Below are 15,654 nucleotides of genomic sequence, written 5' to 3'. Positions count from 1 at the left end.
ACCGCGAAATATGGGAGAGAGTGTCACAGAAATGATACAGGATTTGGGCTGGAAATCGTTAAAAGAAAGGCGTTTTTCGTTGCGACGGAATCTTCTCACGAAATTCCAATCACCAGCTTTCTCCTCCAAATGCGAAAATATTTAGTTGACACCGACCTACATAAGGGAGGAACGACCACGACGATAAAATATGGGAAATCAGAGCTCGTACGGAAAGATATAGGAGTTCATTCTTTCCGCGCGCTATACGAGACTGGAATAGAGAATTGTGAAGGTGGTTCGATGAACCCTCTGCCACGCACTTAAAAGTGATTTGCAGAGTATCCATGTAGATGTAGAATCCGTACGTCCTTTCTTGACAGAACACCACTCTTTTGTGTTATCATCCGAAAAGTGACACTTCCTCTGTCCATCCTTAGGCGTTTTCGGAAGATATAAGGGGCGTTCAAAAAGAAACGAGCCGGAATCTGGAATGCGCAAACCGCTGACAGGAGGGTATGTCGTGGCGTGTGTAAAGAGCTGTGGTTCCGACCAGAGCGTGGAAGTTCACAGCCCGTCGCTAGAGGGCACGCGTGCACGTCACGTGACTACTCAGAACTAGCAGCAATTATCGAAGGCTGCCAGTGGCATTGCAAACAGTGACACGGAGGCGTCAAAAGAAGAGCAAAGAGGTGGTGTTCGTTTTCTGACAGCGGAAGGAGTACGAGGAACGGACATTCATCGACGAATGTCACAAGTATACGGCGTACACTGCATGTCCCTTGCAAGGGTCAAGGCGTGGCACAAGCGCTTCAGGGAAGGACGGGTGTCGTTAGCAGATGATGCACGGTCTGGAGCACCACACTGCATTGCCGATGACATCGGCCAGCTGGTGGATGCACTCATTACCTAGGACCACCGAGTGACGGTGAAAGCCACAGTCGCCGAGGTCGAATTGATCGTCGGAAGTGTTCACACCATCATGAAGGAACGACTGCACATGCGCAAAATGGGTGCCCAATGGGTGCCCCACAGCCTTCATCCACACCAGGAAGCATGTCGAATGGCCCACTGCCTTGCTCATCTGTAGCGCTATGCTCGGGAAGGGAATGCGTTACTGGCACGAATGGTGTCATCGCGTCATCGCTTCGAACAAGAATCTAAACGACATAGTCTCCACTGGAAGCACAAGGCAAAAAAAGCCAAGGCCATCCACACGAGTGCAAGAAAGGTTTTGCTGACGTGCTTCTTTGACCAAGATGGCCCCCTTCTGAATCACTTCCTGCAACACGAGACAACAGTGAACGCCCAGCGTTACTCGCAAACTTTGACCACCCTTCGCAAAGCGATCAAATCAAAACGACCAGGCAATCTCACCCATGGGGTCGTTCTGCTCCACGACAATGCAAAGCCTCATACGGCCAACACAGTTGCGGCACTTCTTCGGAAATTCAAATGGGGAGTTCTCTGCCACCCTCCATACAGTCCGGACCTCTTTCCCTGTGATTACGCTATTTTTGGTCCCCTAAAAAGACTCTGAGGGGCAAATGATTCACCTCGGATGACGACGTCCAGCTTACGTGCGGAACTGGTTAACATCGCAGCCCTGGGAATTTTATGAGACAGCCATTCACCACCTCATGTCACAGTGGGACAAGTGTCTCAACAGCCAGGGTCAATACTTCTAACATACAGGTACTGGTTTCTGTAATTATGCCTCCCGCTCGTTTCTTTTTGAACGCCTCTTATAAAGATAAGTTTATTAGACGGTAAACAGTCGACAGTGACACTATAGTCATGTAAGTACACTTTACTATACACTTCACGCTCTATATACCTGAAATGTACTCTCCAGACATTACTAACTTGAACTCGTTTCTATTATGTTCAGAAAGAATCGTTTTCTCAGACCGCTATTGAAATGGGAACTGTGCGCTGCTTAAATAGTTCCAGCCCCATACTGCTGGTGGAAATCTGAACTTGTTGACATAAATAAAACAAACTGAGGCTGCATTTACATGTTGCGCTAACAGATGGCGTTACCTCAGTACCTGAGCCAAGCTCGTAACAGTATTTTGCAAAATCGGGACAAAATTGGATCTTGTCGGGATGTCAGGACAAGAAAGTCCACAATGGTGATAGGGAGGGGGGGGGGGGGGACCAAACTGTTAGGTCATCGGTCCCTCGCTCTGATTAAAATAATTCCATAGGTATGGAAGTAAAACAAACGAGACACACAAAACAAAGCTGGAAGAATGGAAAAACCAAAAGAACGACAACAGGGCAACAAACACTAAAACAGACAAAAGTGGACAAGAAACCCAAAGACAGACGCAAGACACACGTAGAAGGGATAAAAACAAACTTGGCTGGCCGACCACGAGAATAAAAAGGATAAGCCAGCCACTCTGTGACACATTAAAACATCCAGCCTAAAAGCACTAGGGTGGAGAACACAAATGGACAAAGGACATGCGCTAAGACTTCGATCGAATGATAACACCCACCATCACGTATAAAACGTAAGACTAAATTAGCCGACGAGGCGTTGTCAGTTAAAATTAATGGTAACGAGGCCAGTAACTGAAGAGTCCATCGCAGGGCTGCCAAAGGACAGCTCAACAATATCTGTGCCACTGTCAGCCGGGCGCCGCACCAACACTGAGGTGGGTTATCATGGCACAGGAGGTAGCCGTGAGTCACCAGAGCATGGCCAATGAGGAGCCGAGAACCACGGAGTCCCTGCCAGAGGCCCCGTCACGGCACGAACGGATATACTGAAGTACACGAGATATGGCCTGCAGCTCTGCAGTGAATACACTGCAGCCATTGGGCAAGGAATGTTATTCAATATGGCCTCTGTGAACAAAGGCGAAGCCAACATTACCATCAGCCATCGAGCCGTTATTGTAAACCACTTCAGAGCCCCAGAACACTGTAAGAATCGATAGGAAGTAACAGTGGAGAGCTGCAGGGTTAACAGAGTTCTTAGGGCCATGCGAAAGGTCCAGGTGAAGCTTTGGCCTACAGCTACACCATGAAAGTGTACGTGAATGGACCTCGACGAGAGGTGATGAAGGGAATGACTCCAGTTCAGACAGAAGCGATCGCACGCGAACCGCAGTCGTTAGCCCCGACGTGGACCACCTAGGCAGGAGGTGAACTGCCACTCTACAACACCGCTACTGAAGGAGTAGTACGAAATGCAGAAGTTCTGCATGCAGAGAAGGAGCAGGCCCCACTCATACAACTTGGCAAGGATATGATGTCGCCAGGTAGTAAGCTTTGAGTAAGTCAAAAAAGATGGCAGCAAGGTGGTGTTGGTGAGGATGATGGGCCAATAGCTATCCACATCAAGCGGGTTTTTTCTGGGTTTTAGCATTGGTATGATGGTGCTCTCCCTCCATTGCAATGGAAAGACGCTATCGCACCAGATCTGGTTGAAGATGATGAGGAGATGTTGCTTGTAGTCAGATGAGAGATGTTTAAGCATCTGAATGTGGATCTGATCTGGCCCAGGAGCTGTGTCGGGACAATGTGGAAGGACACTGAGGACCTCTCACTCTGTATATAGGGAGTTATAGGGTTCACTGTGGCATTTAGTGGACGAGAGGACTTGTCCTGCCATCCGTCATTTGAGAGTGCGAAAGGCTGGGGGGAATTCTTCAAAGCAGAGGCTCGAGCATATTTTTCAGCAAAGAGCTCGGCAATCGCATTGGGGTCAGTAGATAACACGCCATGGATGGTAACGCCAGGGACACCTGTTGGGGTCTGGTACCCAAAAACACGTCTGATCTTCATCCAAACTTAGGAACGTGGCGTATGGCACTCAATGGTCGAGACATACCTCTCCCAACACTCCTGTTTCTGTCTTTTAATACGCTGGCGAACGCGGGCACGGAGCTGTTTAAAGGCTATTACATGCTCTAGGGAAAGGGTGCCGCTTATGTCGCTGTACAGCCCGCCGACGCTCTTTTAATTGCCTCAGCGACTTCCAGCGACCACCAAGGTACTGACTTTCGCCAGGGGCACCCGAAAGTACGAGGGATCGCGTTTTCCGCCGCAGAAACAATCGTTGTAATGACCTGTTCAACCACAACATCGATGGCACCATGTGAGGGATATTCAGCGGTGACAGCAGAGGTGTAGGTTTCCCAGTCAGCCTTGTTGAAAGCCCATCTGGGTAGGCATCCATGGGCTTGACGCCGGGGCAGTGACAGGAAGATGGGGTAGTGGTCACTACCACAAAAGTCGTCACGTGCTCTCCAATGGATAGATGGGAGAAGGCCCAGACTGCAAGTCGAGTGATCAACTGCCGAATATATGCCATGTGCCACACTGAAAAGTGTGGGGGCACCTGTATTTAAGAGGCTGAGATCGAGTTGTGACAGTAGAGTTTCGACATCTCTGTTTCGGGCAGTAAGCAGAGTGCCAGCCCACAAGGGGTTATGGGCGTTAAAATCTCCCGAAAGTAGGAAAGGTTTAGGGAGTTGATCAATCAGTGCAGACAATACGTTCAGGGGTATTGCACGATCTGCAGGGAGATATACGTTGCAGACCGTTATTTCCTGTGTTGCCCATATCCTGGCAGCTACAGCTTCAAGGTTAACTTGAAGGGGCACGTGTTCACTAGATACCTAGTTCAGGACAGACGCAAACTCCACATGACACTATTATAGTCACTACAGTTCCTGTAATATCCCTTATATGCACAGATGGCAGGGGTCCGCATTGCCGGGAACCAGGTTTCCTGGAGGGCAATGTAGAAAGCAGGTCTAAAGCTTGACAGTTGCTGTAGCTCCGCCAGGCGGTGGAAAAAACTGCCGCAATTCCACTGGAGAATGATGTGATCATGAGGCTGCGTCATCTGCTGCTACCGACTTATTGCCTGAGCAGTCTTGTCTTGTGTCTTAGGGTCCGGCGAGATCTAGGTCCTCAGTGGACGCCAGAATCGCCACCTCATCCTCAGATGCAGATTGTAGGTAGCGGTGGTGTGGATGCCACCACAATTCCCTTGGTTTTGGGGGGTCTTTCTCTCGCTGCTCCTTGGGTTTCTCTGGCTGCGTGGGCTTCATTGATTCAGTCTCCAGGACTGAGGATGAGTGTGAAGCCCTACGACCAGCTGCTTTTGGGCACTTTAGCCGCGGGTGGGTGTCATCTTGCCCACTAGTAGAAACCTGGGAAGGGTGTGACCTAATGGACCCCTTCCTAGCGAGGGAAGCTGAAGAAGACTTACACTGAGATGTGGGAACTGTTATCCCCGGTGGTTTGGGGGTGCTGCCCCTGAAGTAGGTGATGCGCAGCAATGGGGGGGGGGGGGGGATGCCACCTAACATCAAGGGGCCGGTGTAGTCTTACTGTTCTGAGAGACGACCAGAATTGGTGCAACGGATGTGGCTGGAAGAGTAGTTACAGCGGCAGCGTAAGTTGTTGTCGTGCGCATGGGATGGAGCCTTTCAAATTTCCTCTTAGCCTCGGTGTAGGTCAGTCGGGCCACAGTCTTGTATTCCATTATTTTCCTTTCCTTCTGTAGAATCCTACAGTCCGGTGAGCAAGGGGAATGGGGGCTCTCCACAGTTGACACTGATGGGAGGTGGGCACATGGAGTATTGGGATGTAATGGACGTCCACAATCTCGACATGTGACGCTGAAAGTACAAGGGGAAGACATATGCCTGAACTTCCAGCACTTAAAGCACCACATCGGGGGAGGGATATATGGCTTGACATCACAGCAGTAGACCATCACCTTGACCTCACCCTCGAAGGCCAAGATGAAAGCACCGGTGGCAACCTGATTATCCCTCGGACCCCGATGGGAACGCTGGATAAAATGGACATCTTGTTGCTCTAAGTTGGCGTGCAGCTTGTCATCGGATTGTAAAAGAAGGTCTCTGTGGAAAATAATACCCTGGACTGTATTTAAGCTCTTATGGGGTGTGATGGTGACAAACATCCCCCAGCTTGTCACAAGCGAGTAGTGCCTGTGACTGGGCAGAGGATGCTGTTGTTATCAAAATTGACCCTGACCACAGTTTGGACTAGCCCTCCACCTCCCCAAACTTATCCTCTAAATGCTCCTCAAAAAACTGAGGCTTCACTGACAGGAAAGATTCCCCATCAACTCTCGTACATACGAGGTACTGGGGTGAATAAGCTTCGCTGCCATCCTTAGCTGCCGTTCCTCCCATGGTGTGGCCAGAGGGGGGGGGGACGAATTGAGGTCGTATTTCTTAGCACTGAAGTTAGACCTTGATCGCTTAGAGACTGCTAGTGTTTGACCACCAGCAAGAGATGATGCACTACATTTCATGGCGTGTCATGCCACCCACTCCAACCAGGGGTCCTCCCTACGGGCGCCACCCAGCCGCAGCAAAGGCTATCTGGCAGGATGGCCATTACCGGGAGTCCCGATGGCCCAGGGTGATGGCCATCTTCTCTTTGGCACATGTGGGCAGTTAACGGCACAGGCATCAGCAGAGCGATCCCTGTGTGGTCAGGGGGCTACAACCAACAGGGTACATGGCGGCCCCACCACAACGGGCTGGCTACCGTGCTGGATATCGGGTGTAAACGAGCTAAGAAGTCCATTATCGTCGTCAGCGTAGAAAGCGATACTGCACAGTGCATGGAGGAAAACGCACCCAGGAGGGTGACCTACCCAACAGCTGGAGAATGAAGTGCAGATCCACATTGACGATGCGAGAGGTCTCAGTGCATGATGGACATGATGCACCATGTAAGGCACCATTCCCTAACTGGCTCACTCTTTGGAAAAATTTAGAAGGATGGAGGTTAACCCCTACAGGGGACCATCACATAAAGGCCGAAATAGGTGAGACTCCTTTTAGTCGCCTCTTACGACAGGCAGGCATACCTCAGGCCTATTCCAACCCCTGGACCCACAGAGGAACAAAGGCGACGGTCCCAATGTATCGGGATGGATGGCAACCGTACCCCCAATGGAAAATAAGCATTAATGGTTTGTTCTTGCCACACCTTCTTGGAAGTACTAACTAACCTAAAAACATACTACTCCTAATAGCTATAATTATTAGTTTGCAAATGAAATAAATACTAATGTAATATTCTCAAGTACACCAGCCACCAATAAAAATATCTGCACTTATATCCCTAACACACTGCGTAATGGTAAGATAGATTTCCAAACCAGATTTTAAATTGTAAACCATTCACAGGAGCATACGTGGACTTTGACCATAATTTATTGGCTGTGGATTCTTCATTTGTGTGTCCTCATAGTGTCCTTAGCTGCTTTCCAATTATTAAGAGTACTTGAAATTCGTCTTTGCATCTATTAAAAATGCGTTTTATCTTACTATACGTGTTTTTTTATTAATTTAAAGCATGGTCGGTGGTAGCGTTTTCGTCTGAACAGTTCAAATACTTTTGACGGAGTTCATGGGCAATATGAGCTTGGGGGGGGGGGGGGGGGGGGGGGGAGATACAGGGCGAATACACGAACATTGTTGAAAGTCTTACGAATATTGTTGAAAGTGGACTCCATTATGCGAATCACATAACTGAACGCGGCGTTGCATATTTTTAAACATATCTTGCAACGTTGGTTGCAAATTTGTAGTAACACATCGTTCAATTTCTTTCTGCAGTTCGGTACAAGCGTGAGGATGAGTCTTGTAAGCAGTGAAGTTAAGGCATCCCAACAAGAAAAGGAGACTGGGGGTCACTGAATTCTTGGAAATTATTTGTCCATGCGAACACTGATGTAAGAAAGTCATGGCGGGTTATGTGAGGCGTGGTACACACCTGCAGGATCTCAGTCAACTCTAACTGGTGATCAGGAATAGGTGTTTGTAAGTAGTTGAAACGCTTGTACGAGGCAGTCACTGCTCACTGTGCCTTGAAAGAACTATAGGGTGACTCGCCTACGTGGTACTGCACACCGAACATCGGTTAGTTCTGCGTGCAGAAGCGGATGTAGTGATGGGAATTTTTCGTAGCCCAACAAAACGTGAGAATTCTATGCATTCACATACCCAGCAAGGTGGAACCACACATCGTCGCACCATTTCTCCCATCTGGCGATACGGTGGACAAGCCATGCTGGCAGAAAGCTACACTACTGGCCATTAAAATTGCTACACCACGAAGATGACGTGCTACAGGTGCGAAATTTAACCGACAGGAAGACGGTGCTGTGATATTTATATGACTAGCTTTTCAGAGCACTCAGAGAAGGTTGGCGCCGGTGGCGACACCTACAACCTGCTGACATGAGGAAAGTTTCCAACCGATTTCTCGTACACAAACAGCAGTTGACCGGCGTTGCCTGGTGAAACGTTGTTGTGATGCTTCGTGTAAGGAGGAGAAATGCGTACCATCACGTTTCCGACTTTGATGAAGGTCGGATAGTAGCCTATCGCGATTGCGGTTTATCGTATCGCGACATTGCTGCTCGCATTGGTCGAAATCCAATGACTATCAGCAGAATATGGAATCGGTGGGTTCAGGGGGGTAATACGGAACGCCGTGCTGGATCGCAACGGCGTCGTATCACTAGCAGTCGAGATGACAGGCATCTTATCCGCATGGCTGTAACGGATCGTGCAGCCACGTCTCGATCCCTGAGTCAACAGATGGGGACGTTTGCAAGACAACAACTATCTGCACGAACAGTTCGACGACGTTTGCAGCAGCAAACACTATCAGCTCTGAGACCGTGGCTGCGGTTACCCTTGACGCTGCATCACAGACAGGAGCGCCTGCGATGGCGTACTCGACGACGAACCCGGGTGCACGAATGGCAAAACGACATTTTTTTCGGATGAATCCAGGTTCTGTTTACAGCGTCATGATGGTCGCATTCGTGTTTGGCGACATCGCGGTGAACGCACGTTGGAAGCGTGTATTCGTCATCACCATACTGGCGTATTACCCGGCGTGATGGTATGGGGTGCCATTGGTTACACATATCGGTCACCTCTTGTTTGCATTGACGGCACTTTGAACAGTGGACGTTATATTTCAGATGTGTTACGACCCGTGGCTCTACCCTTCATTCGATCCCTGCGAAACCCTACATTTCAGCAGGATAATGCACGACCCCATGTTGCAGGTCCTGTACGGGTCTTTCTGGATACAGAAAATGTTCGACTGCTGCCATGGCCAGCACATTCTCCAGATCTCTCACCAATTGAAAAAGTTTGGTCAATGGTGCCCGAGCAACTGGCTCGTCACAATACGCCAGTCACTACTCTTGATGAACTGTGGTATCATGTTGAAACTGCATGGGCAGCTGTACCTGTACATGCCATCCAAGCTCTGTTTGACTCAATGCCCAGGCGTATCAAGGCCGTTATTACGGCCAGCGGTGGTTGTTCTGGGTACTGATTTGTCAGGATCTATGCACCCAAATTGCGTGAAAATGTAATCACATGTCAGTTCTAGTATAATATATTTGTCCAATGAATACCCGTTTATCATCTGCAGTTCTTCTTGGTGTAGCAATTTTAATGGCCAGTAGCGTATATGGTTTCACTGTCTTCGGGCGACAGCACGAATTCTGTACGGGTTCTTCTGTAAACATTTGCGCGGATCAGACTGGGCACTACCTGACAGGCTACGAGGTCTCCGCGGGATATTTGGTAAGGGTAACTCGGGTGTTGTTTATCAGCTGAGCGCCGTGCTCTGCTGCACAGGTCAGAACGGCTCCAGCGCTGCGTCAGCGCGGCACAGAGAGGCCGGCGCATTTCGCGGCGCGGAAGGATCCAACGGAAGCGGGCAGCACCAGCCAGCCGGGCCGGTCTGGCAGCAGGCAAATGTCACAGGCGTGGGCGGCGGTCACGTGAGGCGGGCACGCGACCGCCGCCGCCACCACAACAGGTGAAGGGGCAGCGGAGCGTTCCCAGCACTCGCTCCGTTTCATCGCCGTCAACAGAGTTAGTAATAAGAAATCATTTTGTAATCTTAACTCGCGACGTTCCGTCAAACCAAAATCTGACAGAACTTTTGAACGAAATTGCAAAAAAAAGTTTGTCTCCAGATATCTTTTGAAAGGACAGACTAGATAACCTCCAACAAACAAGCTTCAGAATTCATGCAGACGAAATATGACTCAATCAAGACTTCCCACAGGTTAAACATCTCGGAGAAACCATTTAGGAAAACTGAATGTCAACAAAAGCAAACGAAATTAAATCTGTACCTCCATGCACGCAGACCCGAGACATTACAACAGAGCTTCCAACCGGAATGCGTCTATGCGCCAGAAACAATTATTTTGAACGCAAATAACAAGCTACTGAGAAAAAGGAGCGCAAAATCTTAAGAAAAATTATGGGCCCTGAAAGTCGACTCAGAGGCGAACAAGAAATTAAACAATACACATACGCCCATGGTGAGAGAAAACACAGGTTATGATTATATATAAACATTAAAAGAATTAAGCCAGACATGCTCACAAAAAATAGTCGAATTCTTCGATCAAAACTGACCTGAAATTGTCCGCAACTACATCAACCGATGTCCAAAATCGTAAAAATTTTCACGTCCAAAATTAGCAAATGGCATTTTGAACAAGAGGAAAAACCGTAGAAGAAGACTGCAACAACTTTGTCAGAGGAGAGAAAGGTAGCGCACAGGGAGGGAATGAAATAGTGGTAGAAAGGAAAGCAAATTCTCACGTCTAAGAACTCTGCCTAGGCATAGTCCTAATGGGCTTATTCGCAAATAATAACAACAAGATCGATGCAAACAGAAAAACCGCCACGCCGTTTAAACGAATCGACAATTGTCACACACCCGATGATTAAGAATTAAAGATGTCCAATGATTATCGGTATTTACAAAATATCGATGTTGGAAGCATAAACAACCGTATTTCAGTATCGATACTGAAACCTTAGAACTATCGATATTAAAGATAAAATATCGACCTACGAGGTTGGTCAGAGATGGAAGGCAATTAGTTACTACAGTCAATAATTTTTTTTCGCCATTTAAGCAAATCTCATTGTGAACATGTCTCGTAACGACAACATTGCAGCCCAATTGCTACACGTCACAAGAGCCCGTGGGGTGATGGAGGAGGAACACTGGCTTCTATTGTAGTAGCTAAGTGTGAACTAATGCCTTTCATTGTTCATCCAGTTCATGCTTTCGCAGTGACAGTGTGGCAACAAGTTGATATGTCAGGGACACACAGACAAAACAAAATTTAATTTATAGACCGATCATTATAAAATATAACTTCTTTTGTGTTCTGCCTCACGGCAGGTCTTGTCATGGGGGAAGCCTCGTCAGAGAGGTCCACCGCATGAGCGTCTAGGGAAGTGATTCCAGTGGTGGTTTCCCGTTGCCTTCCACTGATGATGATGATGATGATGATGATGATGATGAAGTGATGATTAGGATAACACAACACCCAGTCCCCGAGCGGAGAAAAGTCTCCGACCCAGCCGGGAATCGAACCCGGGCCCCTTGCGTGACAGACCGCCGCGCTGACCACTCAACTATCGAGGCGGACAAAATACAACAAAAGACTAATTTGCAAACTCGAACAGAAACGGGTCCAATATCGAAGCTCAGTTATTATATGAAAAACGGCATTTTATACCTTAAATAAGAACCATTACAAACCTGGAATCACATCAGTACTATCCAAAGCTACAAAAAGGTGAACTGAAGTATTTCAGCTGTACAGTCACATGGCCAGCTGCTGAAACATTGTTCCTAAAAAGCAGCATGTGCAACTACGAAACAGATTAAGCGGATACTTCTCTCTGAAACGTTTTCGCAGTCTGTAGACAAAAAGTTGTGGGATACGTAATATAAACTGTTGCTGTATCTATGGATTAATAAATGTGATGATATACGTATTTGTATGAGGCATTCTATACATTCATCATATAACATCGATTTTTTGGGGTAGATTATCGTCAGCCACCAGTGCTTAGACGTCGATAATGAAATCTAAACCAGCAGCCACATAAGATTTGTCAACATCGCTGGTAAGTGTCCCTGTTTTCGACCTACTACGTAACGTGTAACGTCTCGTCGATGGTAGATGAGAACATTTTGTTACGAATGCGCAAACTTCCACAACTTAACGCGAATCTCGCCAGCTTGCCGCCACCGCTGTGCTGCCATACGGTCACTAAACACACCGGTCGGAAAAACTCGAGGACCAATGTAACTTACGCATGATGTGTAACTAACTACCTTGTAACAATTCGATGAAACTTGTGCCATACATGGACAGAACTGCTACAGTACAGTACAGAAAGGTAACTGAAAGAAATAGCTACGCAATGAGACTAACAGGAATAAAAGCACTCAGTCTTCAGGCCACGAGTGGCCTACCGGGACCATCCGACCGCCGTGTAATCCTCGTGGAGGATGCGGATAGGAGGGCGTGGGGTCAGCACTCCGCTGTCCCGGTCGTTATGATGGTATTCTTGACCAAAGCCGCTACTAATCGGTCGAGTAGCTCCTCAATTGGCATCACGAGGCTGAGTGCACCCCGAAAAATGGCAACAGCGCATGGCGGCCTGGATGGTCACCCATCCGAGGGCCGACCACGCCCGACAGCGCTTAATTTCGGTGATCTCACAGGAACCGGTGTAGCCACTGCGGCGAGGCCGTTGCCAGGAGACTAACAGGAATAACATTTTTATTTAAAAAAAGTAAGTAAAGCTGTGAGGACGGGGCGTGAGTCGTGTTTGGGTAGCTCAGTTGGTAGAGCACTTGCCCGCGAAAGGCAAAGGTCCCGAGTTCGAGTCTCGGCCCGGCACACAGTTTTAATCTGCCAGGAAGTTTCAATAAGGACACTGATGTCGTAGCGATTTTTGATGGTCCCTTGGATATTACAAACGGTGGGACATGGTTGTTAATAGACCACGGACGGAGTGCATGATCTGCAATGTCCTCTCATGCTAGCCACAAAGCTGGTAACGAGTTCCTGCGGTAAGGCGTTCCATTCCTCCACCAGCGCGGTCTTTGGTACTCGTCGATATGCTGCATTACGTCCCTCCAACGATCTCACACGTGGCCGATGGGGAAAGTGGAGAGAACGGGCAAGTCGGTCCATTCGCCAGAGGTCGAAGAGCGCCTCTACCCGAGCAGTTCGATACGGTCGCGCACTGTCATCCATGAAACGATGTCAGGTAGGGGTGCACCCCTGAAAAGACGCTCATGGAGAAGTAGTAAAGTCTCACAATAACAGTGATCAGTGAGTGTAATGTGTTTAAAGACCAGTGGGTCAGTACGCCCACGTAACATTATGCCTCCCCACACCATAACACCATGAACTATCATGTTCAACAATGTTCCTGGGGGTGCGTTATGTGCTCCCAACCCTCGCCATATGAGTGTACGTCCAGAATCACTATTCAGACTGTCTCCAATTCCTGGTTATCCACTCGCTATGCTCTTGGCACTATCACGAACGCTGCCGCCGATGTCTGTGTGTCAATGGAATACAACGTACCGAGATCGTCGGGCAGAGAGACCACCCGCATGCGGTCGTCGTACCAATGCGGAGCGTAAGATTGCGTGCCTTCTGGTTGCTACTGGACCCGCGGTCCAAATAGGTCCCTTCTAGCCTGTTGCATAATGCAGCTGTAGTTGACCGTGGTCGACGACTTCCTCTTCTCCTGTCAGCAGTGCCTGTGATTCGGAACGCTCCTCGCGCACGTGAAACAATGCTGCGAGCAATATCAACTCGTCGCGCTCAGTCCTCCTTCCACTTTCCAGATGATTCTTCCCCGTGTGAAGTCACTCAGATCTTGTCTACGGGCCACGTTATAACGAAGACCACCACCACTTTGCAGTGCACCGTCACTGCTCCCCGACCCATAGACACTGTCTTTTCCCTTTCCTTCAACTGCCTCGTTTTGCGGGGCCAGCCCCACATGCCGCTATAGTCACGCCTTCTGTGCATGACTGCGAGAGACCAGCAACACAATCCCACACATTCATTCATTTCCACCGACTAGTTAACATATCTAAAGGTCGCAAGGACGCCACTGTAAATTATATCTCTGGATTTTGTACAGTTTTCTGTATTTCATCTATCTCGTCCTTAAGTTTTGACGAGTAGACAAATTCCCTCTGCATAAAATTATGCTGTCTGAGGTTGCGGCCAGCTCGTGACATTTGAAGCTCCTCATCAGAGTCAAAGCGGTAGTAGCCAGTATAGTTTATCCTGTGCAAGACGATGTTGTCAGACAGCTGAGATAGACGAAACGCCAGGTTTCACGATCTTCTCGTCGCTGACTAGAGACGGGCGGTCGCTTCCGTCATTCCAGTGACCGTTCGGTCTTCGCACTCTTTTAAGTGACGCCACTGTCGCACGACACCTTCAGCGCTCTCATTCGGTCCGTAAAGGGCACAAATTTCGCGACGAATGTCAGTAGCTTTAAGATTTTTTTACGCCTATAAACGGTATTGCAGATTCAATTTCACATTCGGCATGATTTTAAATTGTAACGCTCGTTTAGGAACAGCTACTGTACGGGAAGGTTTCAGGTCGTGTAATGGTAAGACAGATTTCGAAACCGGATTTTAAACTGCAAAAGATTTGTGGATCTACATTTGTACTCCTCACGCAATCTGATGGTGCGTGGCGCAGGTACTTCTGGTACCACCACCTTCCCTCTCCCCCTCCCCCCCCCTCTTCTCTGTTCCATTCGCGAGTGGTGCGTGAGAGGAGTGATGGTCGGTAAAAATTCGTAATGAGCTCTGATTTCCCTCACTGGTACATATATGACATGAGAGGTTGTAACGTTTGTGATGTCGATCTATGACCAATGCAATGATGGAACATGAAGCCTTTCTATCTGTAATGTTAAATTATTTGATATTACAATATGTGACACGTAATATCACACATCTGCCTGAAAATGACTTACAGTCGAAATTTGCTAATTGCACGTTTTAAATAAACATCGTTTGCACCACAGCCTACTGCGAATCATGTTTTCTTTTGTTAAAAACTAATTAGTTTTGTAGTTCTTAGATTACGAACAAATCTGCACTATTCCTGGCTGCTTATTTTTTCTGCCCACTCAATCATCATCCTAAACGACCATCATTTCTTGCTATCCTGCGTCAGACTACATTTTTGTGCATGCCATAAATCGCCACCCTCCCTCTCACTTACAGGAACTCTTCAGAAAAAAATATGTCCTTCGAATATTTTAGCACTGTTTTTGCGCCTTACACTGGCTTAATATATAAACTTTTTGCAGTCGTTTATTTCGGATAACTCCATTTCTCTTAAGTTTGTCCAGTTTTCTCTTAGTTCTCTACAACGGAAGACAGTCTTTACGGAGACCTGCGAATTCTGTAGCGTCGTTGGATGACGTTTCCGCACACGGTTTTCTATTCTCAGTGTTTTCCTCAAGACACCCTCCACGTTTGTCGCAACATTTCTGGGTAACACTTTAGATCAAGGAATACGTGTCCTCCGTTGTGACGACTCATTAGAGTTATGGCCAAAGCAGCGACAAAATGTAATTTTTGCATAAAAGGAGGTAGCCGAATACTGCTAGTGGAATAAATTTTCGCCTCTATCTTGCAGCAGGAAAGGAAACTTGTGTTTGTCGTCAATCTGTAGGGCAGTGGCGTTAATGTCGACTGTTGTGAGGCGGAATCGGGTTTTATACGCCTACTCTCCTGTGACTTCATTCCATA

General features: G+C 48.0%; 1 protein-coding gene and 1 non-coding gene across 2 annotated transcripts in view; one reads left to right on the top strand and one right to left on the bottom strand.

The window, feature by feature from the left end:
- LOC124794952 (leishmanolysin-like peptidase) overlaps positions 1-15,654 on the bottom strand; it is a 564,236-nt gene that overhangs the window by 528,228 nt on the left and 20,354 nt on the right. The window lies entirely within an intron of this gene.
- On the top strand, positions 12,679-12,753 carry Trnas-cga. Its single transcript has one exon. It is a non-coding gene; the product is annotated as a tRNA-Ser (tRNA).

Source organism: Schistocerca piceifrons, chromosome 4 (assembly GCF_021461385.2).
Source record: "Schistocerca piceifrons isolate TAMUIC-IGC-003096 chromosome 4, iqSchPice1.1, whole genome shotgun sequence".
NCBI lineage: Eukaryota > Metazoa > Arthropoda > Insecta > Orthoptera > Acrididae > Schistocerca > Schistocerca piceifrons.
The sequence above is the reverse complement of the archived record's forward strand: the minus strand, read 5'-3'. Positions and strand labels throughout refer to the sequence as shown.